A 17,830-nucleotide genomic window follows, 5' to 3' on the forward strand; every position below is an offset into this window, starting at 1 on the left:
TGGTGAACTTGCAAACTTCCAGGAACCCTTTGAGGGTCCTACATGTTAACCGCCTTAAGCCCCACTTGGAGCGGTCAGAAGTGAGCATGCTGTTGGCAACCGATGATGGAATGGAGGAGGAGACCGAGCTTCTTCCGGACCTCTTGGTGGCCTCCGAGTGAGATGGGTCAGTGGATGGAGTTAACCTCTCACCCTCCCTGACCCCTAAGCAGCAGAGTGATTGCCGCCAGCTGCTGGGGCAATTCTCTGACTTGTTCTCCCTGGTTCCGGGTATCACAGATTGGTGCGTCCATGATGTGGACACAGGAGACAGCTTACCGGTGAAGCATAAGGCTTACCGCGTGACTGACAGGGTACGAGCCTGCATCAAGGAGGAAGTCTCAAAGATGTTTGCTCTTGGGGTGATTGAGTCCTCCAGCAGTCCTTGGGCCAGCCCAGTGGTCTTGGTCCCGAAGGCTGCGACGCCGGGAGCCAAACCCGAACTCCGGTTCTGTGTGGATTATCGAGGACTCAATTCGGTCACGAAGACTGACGCGCACCCCATCCCCAGAGCTGATGAGCTCATTGATCGGTTGGGAGCTGCTTGGTACCTCAGTACGTTTGACTTAACGTCTGGGTACTGGCAGATTGCCTTAACTGAAGGGGCCAAAGAGAGGTCAGCGTTTTCAACCCCAGATGGGCATTACCAATTCCGGGTCATGCCCTTCGGGATGAAAAACGCACCTGCCACTTTCCAGAGGTTGGTCAACCAGGTGTTGGTCGGACTAGACGCGTTCAGTGCAGCCTACCTGGACGACATCGCAGTGTTCAGCGGAACGTGGAAGGAACATTTGCGGCACCTTTGGAAGTGTTGGCGGCTCTGCGCAAGGCAGGCCTCATGATCAAGGCAAGCAAGTGCCAGATCGGGCAGGGTTCGGTGGTGTATTTGGGACACCAAGTGGGGAGCGGCCAGGTGGGGCCCCTTCAAACCAAAATTCAGACCATCCTGGCTTGGGAAAGCCCCCAACACCCAAACGGAGGTGAGGGCCTTCCTCGGACTCACCGGGTACTACAGGAGGTTCGTCAAGGGATACAAAACCATCGTTGCCCCCTTGACAGAGATGACTTCGAAGAAGCAGCCCCGGAAAGTGATCTGGACCGACGCCTGTCAGGAAGCATTCGACACCCTGAAGAAGGCCATGTGCACGGCGCCCGTGCTCCTGGCTCCTGATTTCTCCAAAGAGTTCTTAGTGCAGACAGATACTTCAGAGCATGGGATAGGGGCTGTCCTCTAACAGACGACTGAGGAGGGCTGGGATCACCTTGTGGCCTTCATCAGCCGAAGGTTACTTCCACGGGAACAGAAGTGGAGTGCGATTGAGCGAGAAGCTTTTGCTGTGGTCTGGGCCCTGAAGAAGCTAAGACCCTACTTGTTTGGGTCTCACTTCTGAGTTCAGACGGACCACAGGCCCCTCAGATGGTTGATGCAAATGAGAGGTGAGAAGCCGAAACTGTTGAGGTGGTCCATTTCTCTACAGAGTATGGACTTTACGGTGGAACACCGACCTGGCATAGACCACGCCAATGATGACGGTCTGTCGAGGTTTTTCCGCCTTAGTGATGTGGAACTCCCTGGGGTAGGGTAGTTCTCCTCACCTTTCAGCTGGAGGGGACACGTGTTAGACCTGGCACCTTGGCGTGAGTTTCCCTTCCACTTTTTGCTGATGTGCCTCAGATGTTTTGCTGGTGTTCGATGCTCAGGGCACTGCGCCGCGGCCGATCCGTGTAAAGTGTATGTGTAATTGATTTCCACGATTGGATTATTTGGTTTACTGTCAGTCCCCAGTAAAGTGCACAAGGCGTGCCGGGGCTTGTAGATACAAATGCTGCTAGTGGGCCTGCAGCGCTGGCTGCGCCACCCACAGAAGCGGCCTCGTACGATCTGTCTCGGGTCCACCATTGCTGACCCCGCGTACAGTCCCGTACTGTCACGCTGACTGCGCAAGTGCCCACACTTGCCAGTCCCAGAACCTTCCCTCACCTTCATATCAGTCACCCCTATGGTAGGCCTAAGGGCAGGGTGCATTGTAAGCGTATGGTAGGACAAGCCTAGAGTGTGGCATGTCCTAGTAGTGAATTGCCGCCCTTTCTCGTTCTTCACTACTGAAGCGCTACCTGTTCTCTTAGGCCAGATGAGCTGTCGGGGCTATTACACGCTATAGTCCCGGCAGGCTCAGGGAACACGGTAGCAGGTCGAGTTTAGTATGCCTGAACTCAGAATAATAAAATTATTTTAATATCCTGTGTTTGCAAATGCTACTTTTAGAAAGTTAGCCTTTGCTCGCCTAACTGTTCAGCCCCCCTCTGCCAGGATGTGTATCTGCTGTCTGGGTTTGTGTGAGTGACAGGACTGGCAGATTCCCGGGGATAGTCGGGTGCTCCAGGTGGTGAATGGGGTGCCTACACCAGGATGGGTGGGCGGAGTAGTCCTTGACTCTGAATAGGGTTGTGCTCCACCACCACAATGCTGGCTCCACCTCCTGCGGAGCGTCTGATGTCTCTGCCCTGCACCCTGAAAGAAGACAGCAGCGTCCTGTCAACAAATTACTCCAGAACCGGGTTGAACCAGGCTCAGGCCCCCTGGCCTGCAAAGACAAAAGAAACGCAGTATAAATATAGGAGCTCCGGTCCTTACAAATCAGTTCCAGTTTTGACCACGACGAACCTCTGCCTGACTAGAAGGACCAAGAGAAGCTGAAGGACGGAAACCAATCTGTATCCTGTTGGACTGGCCTGCAGTGGTGCCTTGCTGAGAACGGAGAGGAAAGGACCAGAAAGGACTTTGTAGACTTGTGCCTGAAACGATCTCCAAGGGCTTGATTGAGAGCTTGCCCCCTGAACGGAACCCCAGGACCATTGGGTTCTATCTGCTTGTGCCCGTCTGCTGTTGGGTCTCAGTTCTTATTCCCTCACCATAGTTGTGACTCGGGTGCCTTCGCCCCCTCCCAGGTCATGACCGTTTGGAGCTTGGTCGCCCCGCCGTCGAGAGCCCCGCTCATCCCTGAGTCGCTGTCCGCTTCAGTGCCGGGCCGCCTGCTCTCCTATCACCTCGCCGCTTACGGAGCGCGCTGTGTGCCTCTCATCTTCTCCAGCCGGAATCTGCACGGAGAGCATTTCATAGCCTCGGACGGTCCGTCGTAACGTACCCGACTGTCTCGCTTTGCGCTCCTGCATACCAAGGCTCATGCCGCACCTCAAGAAAGGCCTCCCTGTACCGTGGTACCGGAAGCCTGGTGCTGCACCCGTCTGCCCGAGAACTCTATGCCCCTCACAGATCCATGAGTACGACCCGGCTTTCCTTAGAAGTAGTACGTCCCGCAGGCCTGAACGGAGCCTCACCCCGTGAGCTGCATCGAATCCCGGATCGCCGCAACCCTCCACAGTCTAGCTCCTTCACTTCGCTCCTCGTGGGGGATTGAGCCGGAGAGATTCTCTGGAGAACCGTCGGCCTCGTTCGGGGTCCGCCCTCACAAGTAGCTGTGCCTGAAACGCCTCGGACTTCCACCAGCAAGGTACACTTGAACTCCGTCCCGAGTTCATATCGGATCCAGGGTCCGCAACGTTCTTATTTCCCTGTCATCGTACCTCGCTAAACAACGAACATTGAAAGATTAAGTTTGCCTACTGTAATCTGGTGACCTCAATTTACTAAACGTTATGTGGTCTTGTGATAATCCTGCTTGAATATATCTTTTATATGAAGTATACGTATTTTTTATACAACCATACGACTGGTGTCCGTTTGTGGTGGGTCAGTGGGTTTACTGTGTGTGATCATGAATGCTTAACTTACTATTGTCCTGAGGATTAGCCTTGTCTGCTCGCGCCACACTACCTAGAGGGTGAGCAGGGGTTATTCGAAGGAGTAGTTCCCTTGCCCTGAATTGGAGCTGAGGGTCCTTGCTTGTCACAAGTGCATACCTGTGCCAACCAGAGACCTCCGGTTCCAACACCGCCTGATCATGATGCCACTCGGGCTTCCGCACTGCTATCAGAAGATCTTTCACCTACTGATGGTGTATTACATATGCCCTCTACAGATACTGCGTCTATGGTAGTACTCCCGGAATCTACTCTTGAAGTGACACGTACTGTATTGATCTCTTCTACTGAGGGAATCTCCTCAACTAACACAATTCTAAAGGTTATCAACCCCCCCTCCAGTGTAACCTTAGCAACGCCGCCTGCTTTAAAGTCTCAGATGATGCCGCATATTCCAACCAATGCTTCTGGATTAACATCAACTCACTTATTATTGCAGATGCTAAGATATTTGCAAAAGTGTTAGCTACTTTTCTGGCTCCTTTTCTACCTCAAATAGTCAGCCCGCAACAACATGGGTTCGTAAGTGGTAGGGATACCACCGCTCATATCAATATGGCCATAACTGCCTTTGATATAGCAGAAACAGAATCCACCCCACTCGGTATGATTTTGCTTGATGCGGAGAAGGCTTTCGACCGAGTGGGGTGGGATTATCTCTGGTCAGTGATGGCCAATTTTGGCTTGAGCGGTAAATTTATGAGCTGGACTCAGTCTTTATATGATAACCCTACAGCGAAAGTTAGCTATGCAGGTTTGACATCCGATTCTTTCCCCATAACTCGAGCACCAGTCAGGGATGTTCCCTGTCCCCCCTTTTGTTTGCCCTTTCAATGCAACCATTTCTTCATGTGTTACAGTTACAATCATGTATTGTTCCCTTTAATTTGGGCCCTCATTCACTGAAGATAACGGCATAGGCTGATGATATTGCCATTTATTCTACGGGCGTTGTTAAAGCTGTACATGGAATAACTAAGGAGGCTAATAGATTCGGAGATGTTTCCGGGTATAAATTAAATCTAAATAAAACTCAAATAATTGTCAGTCATAAACCATCAGTTGCAATATCTGGACTATGTCAGACGGCCACTTACTTGGGGGTTAAAATTTCTGCGAAAATTAAGGAAATAATAACAATTAACTACGATGCTTTAGTTAAAACCACTGTTATATTATTAAAAAAATGGCATAAACTCCCTTTAAATATCATTGGCAGGATTAATTTGATTAAAATGAAAATACTTCCTGAATTTCTTTATTTATTCCGTTCTATTCCTCTTTCACTTAGCAATCTTTTTTTAAAAAAACTGGATGGAATATTTAGTAGTTTTATTTGGGGATATCATAAAGCTAGACGGTCCATGGTGTCGCTCAAAGGTACATTAGACAATGGGGGACTTAACTTTCCTCATTTTAAGCTATATTTCTGGGCAACCTTCCTGGGACGCTTACGGTGTCTACTTAATCCAGATAGCCAACTTTATTTTTTTACTTTTATGTTAAATTTGGACTCTAATATGTTTTTGTTAAGAGTTAATGATCCCAATTATTTTAAAAGGGTCAAATTTAAGACTGCCAAGGACATGGTTAAAATTTGGCGTAATATTTTGGCTTTTGCCATACTTCTTTTTACCATCCTAAACTTCTATTGTGGAGTAATCCTGGGCTTCCAGGAATTTTTAGTGATGGCGCGACAAATATATGGCTTATTCATGGCATAAAGACACTTGGGTATTTATATGGTACGCAAGGATTTTTGAGTTTTGAGATACTTAAAACCTACAGAATCAATGAGGTTTAAATATATGCAAATACATGATTTTCTTATTCGTAAGTTGAAACTTTTTGAGATTCCGGATTCTGACATTTGGGATTGTTTTTATTCACATAAGGATAAAACACTAATTAGCATTGGTTATAGATGTCTTAATACTTACAAAGCTAGTGATTGTACTAAATTATCTGAAAAATGGAGCAATATGTTGGGGAGCAACATCACCCCCACCATGATTAATGTATCTCTACGTAATATTAATACTTTTGTTCATTCTTCTAGTTTAAGGCTCCAGAAATTTAAAACTACCTGAATGCTCTATCATACTCCAGAAAGGATATCGAAATGGTCAACGAATGTTTCATTTAGTGATCGAACTAAATGTCCCAAGTGTGCTCTTGCCGCTGCAGACTTGGAACATATGCTATTTTCCTGCCCTTTGCTATCTGAATTTTGGATGGCTCTGGACAAGATAATGAAACAAAAACTGAATTGTTTTCCTCCTCTTACAGCATCCGTGGTTTTACTTGACACTAACACCACTTATGCCCCACAGCAAGCTATAATTAACATTGTATTATCATGTGCTAAATTAACAATTGCTCGTGCTTGGATTTTGCCCAACCCCCCACATATTATGGAATGGTGGTCACTACTTAACGAAATTTACTCTATGGAACATGCTTTGGCTAGATTCAGAGGCACACGATTTGGGGTTCCTTTATTATGTGAAAGGTATTATTACTATATTATTACTATAAATTGAAATGAATGAAATGAAAGAGACATTTGTAGAGAGCATGGCCACCCGTAGGCCTCCCAGTGCTAAGAAAAGAGCGGACAGGTATGGACCGATTATCTGGCTGGGAATAGATGAGTCTTCAACATTTTTCTAAAGGAAAGATGATCTTTTTCCAAGTGAATATGTTCGGGAAGATCATTCCATTTCTTGGAGGCAACAAAAGAAAAACGTCGACCTCCACTGGCCCTCTTAATGTTGGGTACTATGGCCTAGCTTTTACTTTCAGATCGAAGAGCTCTTTTAGGACAGTATGGGGAAACAATCAACTGAAGTATTGGTGGAGCATTGGAAGTTAGAATCTTGTGCGTGATGCAGAGAGATTTAAACTGAATTCTCTCAGCAATTGGAAGCCAGTGGAGATGGTTTAACGCTATCCTCGCTGGTTCTCTCAGGGGAATATGCAGAAGCCTTCTTGCTGCACAATTCTGTACCTTCTGAAGAAGGTTTATCGTGTTCTGAGGTGCTCCAAGATAAAGCACATTTGCATAGTCCAGGCGTGACATTATCAGAGCCTGGAGAAGCAGCTTCTTCTCATAGAAGGATAAAAGAGGAAGAACATTTCTCACCATTCTCATCATTCCAAAGCAGCACCCTGCAACTTTCTTTGCCTGGAACCTCATATTAAGTTTGTTATCAATCCAGACACCTAGACTCTTTATGTGGTCTTTAGGTGTGGGCAGATTCCCCATACAATTGGGCCATTTGAGTGTCGGGCCTGATTGCAAAGTTTTGCCCCCTATCATAAGGTCCGTTTTTTTCTCAATTCAGTTGTAGGAAGGAGCTTTTCATCCAGGCTGAGACTTCCTCAAGGCACCTAGGGAGATTATGCACACCGTCTCCCAATTGATTAAGGGATAAAATTAAGTGTGTGTCATCGGCGTACGTCACTATTTGTATGCCAAATGGTTCTACAATTTTTGCCAAGGGGTGCATATAAACTTTAAAAAGGGTGGGGCTCAGTGAGGAGCCCTGTGGCACTATGCATTTCAATGGCATGATCTTGGAAATTGTGTCGTCTTCGAACACCTGAAATGAAACTCCTTCCAGAAAGGATGTTAACCACCTCAGTGCGGTTCCTGTCACCCCCAATTCTTGGCATCTAGAAATAAGGAGTTGGTGGTTGACGGTATCAAAGGCCGCACTGAGGTCTAGGAGGATTTTTGCTGCTGATCCTCCTGCATCCATATTTTCTCTAGCTTCCTCAACTACAACTACCAGAGCGGTTTCCGTGCCCTGATGGGGTCTAAAACCTGTCTGTGTTGGGTGAAGGCGATCATTGTCCTCAAGATATAAGGACAGGATGGAGTTTACATATTTCTCAGCCATTTCTGCTATTCCGGGTAATAATGAGATAGGGTGGTAATTTGCCAATACCTCCGGATCCGATCCTTCCGTTTTGAGCAAGGCTTTTACCATAGCTTTTTTCCACTGAGCAGGTACCTTCCCAACTTCCAATGACACATTGATAAGTGCAGCCATAGTGGAGGCTACTTCTATAGATACCTTATTCAAAATGATCGGAGGGTCCATATCTCTTGAGGAGCCTGATTTTAGCTTGTCCAATAGGGATATTGTGCCCTCAGGCTTCAGAGGCGGGAAGGATTCGAGACCATGTTGTAAGGAGTCTTTTTTTACTTCCGATTGTTGTTCATTATCCAGAATAACAGCTGTTTGGAAGGCTGAATAGATCGCCTAGATTTTAGCATGGAAAAACTCAGCAAGGTCATTACATCTGCCCAGTAAATCCCTTGACTTAACTATATTGGTTGGGGGAGTGGTAAGAGATCTGAATATTGTAAAGATTTCTCCTGGAGTGTTTGATGCTATTACAATTTTTGCCTCGTAGAATTTTGATTGCGCAATGCAGATTTCTAATTTATAAAGTTTTATAGCTTCACAGTAAACTTGCTTTTTCTCTGATGAGTAATCTTTCCTCCACTGCCTCTCTAACTGTTTGCATTTGTGTTTCAGATCTTTTAACTTAGGGGTATACCATGCTATTCTTTTGGGGCCTTGTTTAATATCTCTGCATTTTATTGGGGCTATCTGGTCCAAGGAGGCTTTGATCCAATTATTAAATTGTCCATTAGCTTCTTCTGGGTCATCAACAAGTGCCGGGCAGGTATCTGTGAGGATGGCTGCCCAAGTTTCCAAAGGGATTTTTGACCAGTTTCAGCTGAACTTTTTCATATGGTTTACTGAAATCTCCTTTATAGGTGGAGACCAGGAGAAGGGAATCAAGTAGTGGTCGCTCCAAAGTATCGGAATAGGATTATCAACTGCTATGTCAGAGTTAGTAAAAATAGGGTCAAGAAGATGTCCCTTAATATGGGTCGGACCCTTCACTTTCTGCATAAGCAATAGCGCAACTAATAAGTCAACTAATTCTTCCACATTAGGTGCAGTGCTTTTTTCCAAATGCAGATTTAGGTCGCCTAACACTGAATAATTTAGTAAAGTGCTTATAGGATTCGCTATATTTTCAATTAAATCCATATTGAAAGAGCCAATGACTCCTGGCGGCCGATAGATTAAAATACCTGAAAAGGTACATGTTGGAGTAAAATTTATGGTGAATGAACAGCTTTCACAATCGCGGATCAACCCATCTTTAATTCGGCAGCTAAAAGGCTCTCAATAGATAATAGCAAGCCCCCCACCTCTACTCACTATGCGATCTAGCCTTTGGATGTAGTATCCGGATGGAAGTGCCTGGACCACATCTGGATTAGACCAGTCCGTGAGCCAGGTTTCAGTAAGAAACATAACATCAGGACTAGGATTTTCCAAAAGTAACCGTATTTCTAGCGCATGGTTAGAGAGTGAACGGCAGTTAAGCAAACACATTTCTTACTTAGTGGCTGAAGAAAGGTTCTTATCCGCCAAACTGCCCGTATCCAGGACTAAGGGACATTGTGGGCATGATTTTAAATAAATGGGGGTCCCAAACAAGACTGGCATCTGTGTGGGACGCGCAGCAGCCTTAGCTGTGAGGCTGTATGGGCACAGGATCCTCCCTCCGACCGACCCAGGGTCCTGGCCCCTGGTCCTAGCTGGGCGCGGACTGGCGTGCCTCTGGCGGTCGCGTCATCCACCCCTTTTGACCCCGGGCGCGAGAATTCCCCAGGCAACTATGGCGCTGACCCTCTCCTCCCAAGATGTCAGCCACCCCCGGAGTATTAAACACAACTCCGTCCCCACAGGTAAAGCAGACAAAAAATACAGTACTTTTTTTTTAAAACGATAAAAATGCTCTTAAAATCGTACAAAGTAATGTGCTATTCAGTTCCTCAATTTGCTCAACAGCCTGACGCGCAGTTCGCTACTCTGTGGTTTTTATTTCGTTATTTTGTGGTTGGCTCCTCCAACGTTACTTGTATCTACTTATGCTATTATTATCTATTGTATGACCTGATTTTGTAACTGATGTAATTTTCATTCTGCTTCTTTATGTTTTCCTCTCTCGTATGCCGTAGAAAAAAAAGACAGCATGTACCTTCCTCCTTGAGTTGCGAATAAAAACATAAAAAAAAAAAAAGGAATGACAGAAACAGCAAAATACAAGTGGGGCAGCACACTATGCTAAGCACAGATTTTTAGCTTATATGTTTTTAGCCATGCCATTAATTACATTGGCCACGTCCCTTTGAGAGACCCCGAATTTTTCTTCCCACTTAAAGCCCTGCATATTGTACAGCTCGCATATTATTCCAAGGAGGTCCTCCCCATTACAAGGTTGGGTAAAAGGATGAATAATTAACTGGTCCTGGCAAATACCCATGTATAATAGGCATATTACGAGTTTTCATGCAGAAATTAATTACATGCAGAACCGGCATTCCTGCACTAAATTTTGCATGTATGCAAATTTAGTACACCTTTCACCCTAGCAAATTACAACAAGTTTAACTTGCTAAATTTTGCAGATGAAAATTGCAAGAGCTGTTGTAAATATCATATTACTTGAAATTCAGATGCCTGTAAAAACGTCAGCGTTATTTATTTTATCAGAACTGTTTTACAATACCAAAGAGGTCAAAACAATTGCGGGGGAATTTTGTGTTTGCCGATTGCGTGGTGGTAGGGAGTTCTAGTGAAGAGAGAGCCTAGGAGCATGAATAAGCGGAGCATGGAAGTAACTGAGGAGGGTGAAAGTATCAGTAGATTATGGTTAACTGATTTTAGATTTCAAGTAGATGTGAAAGGAAATAGGATGTGGTTAGGTACCACAAAATGTCATACTATGATCACAAAGGTCAACTCGTATAGATAAGGGTGGAGTATGTCCAGGTAGACTGAGCTTCAATTTCTGATTGCAAAATTGATGAACTTTCGAATGATGTAAGGGAGTTTTGGGCTAGACCCACTACTAAGCTGTTGCAGTAGTAAAGGTTAGTGAGCACTGGTGATATTAGGAATATTCTGATATAATAAAAGAAGTTTAGTTTGCTCATGTATACATTGAAACCCCGTTTGGTACTCCTTAAAATTGTTAACATTTGATTTTCATTCAAATTATAAAACAGATCGAATCACAAACAGAATATCAATAACAAAATATTATTTAACAGAAATATTGTGTGTTAAGTTAACAATATTAACAAAATTAATTTCCGTAGAGTGTAGATTCTCTGTTATTTACTCCAAAAGTGATATTTTTGTAAACAATATTTATGGCACAAATATTTTGTCAGGCAATATTTTGGTTATGATATTGTGTTAGCATACCATCACATACGAAGTGATAAACTTTAATTTCCCTTGGACCTTGCATAAAAGATGGAACTGTCTAGTAAATATAGGGCAAGTAGTAAGTAGGGATTCCTTTACTCATCATCTAAAAGTGACAGGTGTCTGCCCCGGAAATGATGTCATTGAGGACTGGGACTTCTGGCCCCTTGGGGGTCCCATTTCCCGGAGCTGACGTAGGGGTCACGTGTCCCAAGTGGTGAAATCCCATAGTGGCAGGGCTGTGTGGGAATATAAATCAAAGAAATATCCCTGGACTCCCTCCTAGGTATATGCACTCACTCTACTCTACCGTAATCACTCTTCATTCACTCAGCGTGTCCCATGTGGTACTCATTAAATATAGTTCCCAAACTAAAATGTAACGTTTACAGTCTTTTTACTAAAAATCATACACAATTCTCCTTCCTAATAGGAGACAAGTTTATATTTAAAATTTCAGAAAAAATATTATTCTGAAAACATTGAACATGGGAATATCTCATACAGTACAATAAAATAGATTAAATTAAAATACAGTCCCAATCCTAATTGAACATCAACATTACACAAAAATATAAAAGCATGTGACATAGTCTAATCAATGAACATAATAACATCATACATAATCAAATACAAAAAGAAAAGCAAAAGAAACCCCCTCGTCTCTATTGATCAGATGATATTACAACAAGTTAATCATATCCAATAACATTCCCACAATTTCACTGTGCCTTCCAGTATCCAAAATTTGTGTATATCTGGAGCCCAGCGGGATTTATTTGGATTCTATTTTACGTAGTGCGTCAACGCGTTTCGGTGTTTAGGCCGGCGTTATGGTCACACCTTCTTCAGGACAGGGTATATTCATACGGGGTCATCAAGTTCTTATTACTGGTATCCTAATGTGTGTTAAAGAGATAGGTATCAATGCATGCTCTCAGCTGTATTTCGACTCTACAGTATGACATTCAGCTAGTCAGTTTCTGTTCTTACTCAATTTCATTTTCCTTCTTTATGGCTGTTTTTAAACTACAAGGCAATTTCTATTGTTTCTCTCACATTAGATAACTCACACAAATATGTAGAAATGATAGTCTTACAGGCTGGAAATCTTTTTTGCGGTCCTCCGTTACATTTTAATGGTACACTATATTCGGGACACCTTGCATTCCACTCAGTAATACATTCCACTCAGAGATGCTATTTGTGTTGCACTACTAACCTCTGTTATTGATATTAGGTGGTCTGGGTATCCTGTCAGGTAATTATGTTATATTTCTATTACCACATCAGGTAATGATCCTTAGTTGGACAGTGGTCCGTGTTTGGATCTGGGTTGGGTAAAGAATGACCACTCAAATTAATTGCTATAGGTTGTAATTATTCCCACTACTAATAATAAGAACACTTATTACCTCTTCGACGTTCTGTAAGTGGGTCTCTGTAAAAATTCTGTACCGGTTGGTATCCCTCTGATCTTGAATACATGCGGATATTCTCTTAATCCGGGGAACTCTCTTCTAAAAATGTAATAGGGGCACTCTTATTTTATGTTGCTACAGAGTTTTGGGTTAACCCCTCCCCTAATCCTATTCTAATGTGCCTCTTACCTTTTGTCATTTGGTATTGAATAATCACTGAGGATTCACTTTAGGTGCAGACTCTCTGATGAGTCCTTCTGTACACTTTTAGGAATTGAATATGTTCTGCAAGGGAAGCAACATTCGCTGATTCAGTGCTTTGCCTCTAGATTCTATCATGTCTCCCTACAAGCCTCCACTCGGGGTATCTCATTACTCGTACTGGGATTGTATCGATTAAAGTTCCTATCCAGTACTTCGATACAGGGGACCGGCCCCTCACTCCCCCATATTGCTCGGGCGAATCCCCCCACTGATATACATACGTATAGATTTATGCCCCTTCGGGGTACTGCTCTTTACCAGTTGTTTACATGGGGAGAGGCTACCTAGCTCACCTTCCCTGTCCGCACTTAATCCATGGTGTAAATGCCTACACATTTGCTTTTCTTACTAGGTATACTAGTCAGCCACGTTTATCCTTTTAGTGGGTGGCCCCCTCGACTGTTTTCCCTATCTGCCCATCGAGCATTTCTTATGCTGACGGTAGCCCTTAGTTTAAAGGCCCCCCCAGGGAACTTGCCTGCTCATGTTTCACCGCCGTCTTGGCTTCGGGTACGTCTCGTTCTCCTACAAGCGGGTCAGTGCGCCCGCTTCCTTTTAACTCACACGGCTGATAGATAACATCTGTGAAGAACCGCAGCACACTATCTTTCCGCGCATGCGTACTCGGTGCCTCCGATGTGGTAGAACTCGCAGCCAAATTGGAACAAGACTCTAGTTAGCGTTATACAAAGTAGTTATTGACAGGATTGTTGAATACTAGTTACTATTTGGCATTACATGAATCTTAAATTTTGTTGCGCACAGGTACTCAGTTTGTACGTCACGGCACACATCATAATTGTTTTAATTGATATATATGGCGACATGGTGATTTGAAAAAAAAATTGTTACCTAATATTTGCTATAGGCTCTATTACGTTTATTAGGCTGGTACTACGGAAGATCACTATGGAGAACTGCCCCCTCCGCATTATCTGATCTCAGTATTCTCTTTTTGTCTCGTATTAGTTTATTATTATGAAGGCGCTCGCCTATACGTGCCACCAGTGACATAAGGTACTGTCTATCTGATATTCAATGTACCATAATAACCGGGTTGACTTATTTCCGTCTCCTATTATCGGCAGATATTGCACCTCATCTCTTAGAGAGATAACTCCCTATCTAGATGTATCTACCATATGGAATACTCTCCCTATCTGCTCAGCTCCTCTAATTTGAACTACCCGTTTTACCCAGGTCTATTGGGGATGCATCAAAGTTATATATCTAATATTAAGGTGTCCCAGTCCTCCCTGGTGTTCAAGCCACATTTAATGGTGTTAAATGTTATCATGTACCACTGTTCTTGTTACTTTCTTCTCTTCTTGCTGTTACCCATCCTGGTTTGTTCTTTAATTTTTTCTAAGATCACCCATCTTATATCATTTTCATTATGTTTTTTCTCTTTCCAATGACTAACTAAGGGGGCATTTTCTTTGTTCGTTCTAATCGCTGATTTATGTTCCCCTACCCTTACCCTCATCTCCCTACCTGTTTCTCATATGTATCCTTGACCGCATAGGCACAGAATTAGATACACTAAGGCCCCGATGTAGGTAAAATTGATTTACCGATTTTAAATTACCGAATTTTACCGATTCGGTAATTTAAAATCGGTAAATCAATGGGTCCGATATGTAGGTATTCCAGATGTGCTGGAATACCGAATCGGATGAATTCGGTATTTACCGATTCGGTAAATACCGATTCGGTAATGCCCATTCATTCCTATGGGCTTTGAAGCCCATAGGAATGAATGGACATTACCGATTCGGTATTTACCGAATCGGTAAATACCGATTTTCTCAAGGGTGCAGGGGGTGTCACTTTGACACCCTCTGGCACCCCCAAAACAGGCACGGGTGCCATGTGGCAGGCATACCTGCCCTAAGGGCAGGTCTGCCTGTCACATGGCATAGGTGTGCATGCACACATGTGCATGCACACCGGAATCGTTATTTTACCATCAAATAGGATTTGATGGTAAAATACCGATTCGTTAAGGCTCCTGGGACTCTGAAGAGTCCCACCTACATATGGGTGGCTCCGAATCGGTAAAATTACCGATTCGGTATTTTACCGATTCGGTAACTTTACCGAATCGGTAAAGTTACCGATTCTGTATTTTACAGAATCGGTAACTTTACCGATTCGGTAAAGTTACCGATTCGGTAAAATAGTGCACCTACATGTCAAATCATGTATACCGATCGGTAACGGCCGAAAATACCGATTTTCGGCCGTTACCGACCGACCTACATCGGGCCCTAGGTTCTTACTCCTGCATTTGTTCAGGGTGTTTATACTATGTGTGACGGAATTCAGACAGACTTCTTTCGTGACCCAACATTGGTCACATACACTGCAGGTACTTCTTTGACTTATATTGTCTACAGCACCCTGTTCCCTCGAACTAGTGGGGTCTTCTCTCTTTCCTTTACCAGGGCTGTGTGGGAGACTGCAGTGAATCAGAAGCCCAGAAGACCAAAGTAACCATGATGTGATGTTGAGGTGTACGCCTCTTTTAGGGGTGTTTAGAATACATATAAGGCATTCTGAAGTGCTGATTCAACAACCAGAACCCGGTATACAGAAAAAGCACCTTATCCGTATCAATATAAGGAGATACAGCCTACTCATCAAAAGGACCCTTTGGCGGGTGGCCAGGCCTCTGTCAATAGATATTATTGTGCATAACACCTGCAGTATTGGACGAGAATACTTAACAGGAAGCTCCTAAAGAAATGAGTTGTAAGGTTACTGGTTTTCACAAGACCTTTGCTATTGGATGGAAGTCCTCAGTCTCAAGGATTGCCCGGACTGGTATTCCCGATTCAGGTTGACAGCAGCAACAGTAAAGCTTCCAGTAATGGCTTACATGCTGGAAACAATTTTTTCGTCATGGAAGATGGTGAACAATCTATAATCCCAACTTACCTGTCTATGAAGATATTGGGTTTTTGGAGGAAGTGGCTCCAGAAGCATTTGTTGTGCAAAAGTCGGGTGCAAGCACCGGCACCGGTGATGCCTATATGGACCTTTGCAACTTCCAAGATTTCAGAGCCACCGCGGAGTGCTGTGAAAATGCTGAGGTTAGTAAAAACGTTATAGACAGTCAAAGATCAGAGAACGCATGGGTATCCCATTTAACAAAAATATTTGAGGATGATACAAAATCCGTGAATCAGCCAATCACTCTGACTACCAAGGCCTTAACTGCAGTACCCACTGGAAAGTATCTGGCAGTATCATTCGACCAAGGAACGATTATAACCCAGGAAAGTCAGGGCTACCCAGTAGAAGACATTGCAAGAATAATAAAAAAGGGACGCAATGATGGCGCCCCTGGTCCGAATGGCATTCCTCAGGCCCTTTTCAGGACGGATCCAGACTACTGGGCAAAATCACTACATGGTCTTTACAAGAAAGATTACCATAACAAACACCCTCCCCATAAACTGGAAGGGGTCAATCATTAATCCAATTCACAAGGGTGGCAACATGGCAGATCCAGCAAACTAACGGTTAATTGCATTAGTGGAAGCAAAATACTTTGCCACACTAATCCTGGAGGACCTGATAAAATGGTCTACAACAAATGGCCTGATTCCTAAAAAAACCAAACGGGATTTCGTAAAGGTTGTGGCACCACTACAAATATTCTAGCTCTTGCTACGATGCAAACACCTGCAACGACAACTACACGCGTGTTTCATAGACTTCAAATCGGCATTTGATCGAGTGAATCGTGGGCTACTATGGACCAAACTACATAACCTGGGGCTTCCAGAAACAATATTACTCCCAATTATACAACTCTACACAAATACATGGGTCCGTGTAAAACTGTCGAACGGTACCAAATTAACAAAAAAAAACCAACTAACATCGGACTAAAACAAGGTTGTGTATTAGCACCCCATTTATTCAATCTCTTTATGGCTGACCTCTCACCTCGATGGGATCAAGCTAATGCTCATCCACCACGTCTGGGAAAACTGCCCATAACGCATCTCTCTTATGCAGATGATATTGTGTTGCTTAGCCTGACCCGTGTATGCCTTCAAAGAGCGTTCAATGAACTTTTGCTGTTTGCCAACATTAACGCACTGGAGATCAACGAGACTAAAACAAAAACCATGTCGTTCACAAACTGCTCACGACATCAGTATCAATTTAAATTAGGAGAAAAGCGCCTTGAAATAGTAAAAACCTATAAATACCTAGGGATTTATATTGACAAAATTCTGAATTTTCAATCCCAAATTCAATATCTCGGAAAAAAGGAAATGGAAATATTTATGCCTTTTGCGCTATCGCGAAGAAACTATATGCCCGTCATTTACGCCTCTAATATCTGTGATGGCCGCGAAACTTCTACGATCAATCACATATGGAAGCATAGCTTTAACGGGAAGGATGTTAAAATCTTAGACTCATTACAAGCAAAGGCATACAAAAAAGCTTTCAGACTACCCCAGTCAGCAGCCCCGGCACAGGTCCGACTTGAATTTGGCCTCATTAAGCAGGATATTGGAAGAAAATATGCAGCAATCAAAACATGGTACAAACTGTGGCAGAATCGATCCAACCTGCTAAATGAAGCCCTGTGGCAAGCCAACGAGGATCCCAATTCAAGCTACGGTAACTATTTAAAAAAGGCATTAGATGAGACAAAGACAAAAGAACTATGGTCAAAGAACCCGTCATTCCAAATTTTCCGTAGCTTAGCTAATAAGGGGGCAAAACTACAATCATTATTGGCAGACAAAGCCACCTTATCAAAAAGATCGCACAGATGGATGGTTTTCCAATCATACACAATACTGCGACCGGCGAAATACCTCGGCGCAACATACTCGGCGCACTTGAAACTCAAATTAATGGCAACAAGATTTGGGGTACTACCAAGCCTAGCTGAGCAACCGTCGTGGAAATATAGTGGCATCAAATCTTGTGGTTTATGTGGGG

This window comes from Lissotriton vulgaris, chromosome 6 (assembly GCF_964263255.1).
Source record: "Lissotriton vulgaris chromosome 6, aLisVul1.2, whole genome shotgun sequence".
Classification (NCBI taxonomy): Eukaryota; Metazoa; Chordata; class Amphibia; order Caudata; family Salamandridae; genus Lissotriton; species Lissotriton vulgaris.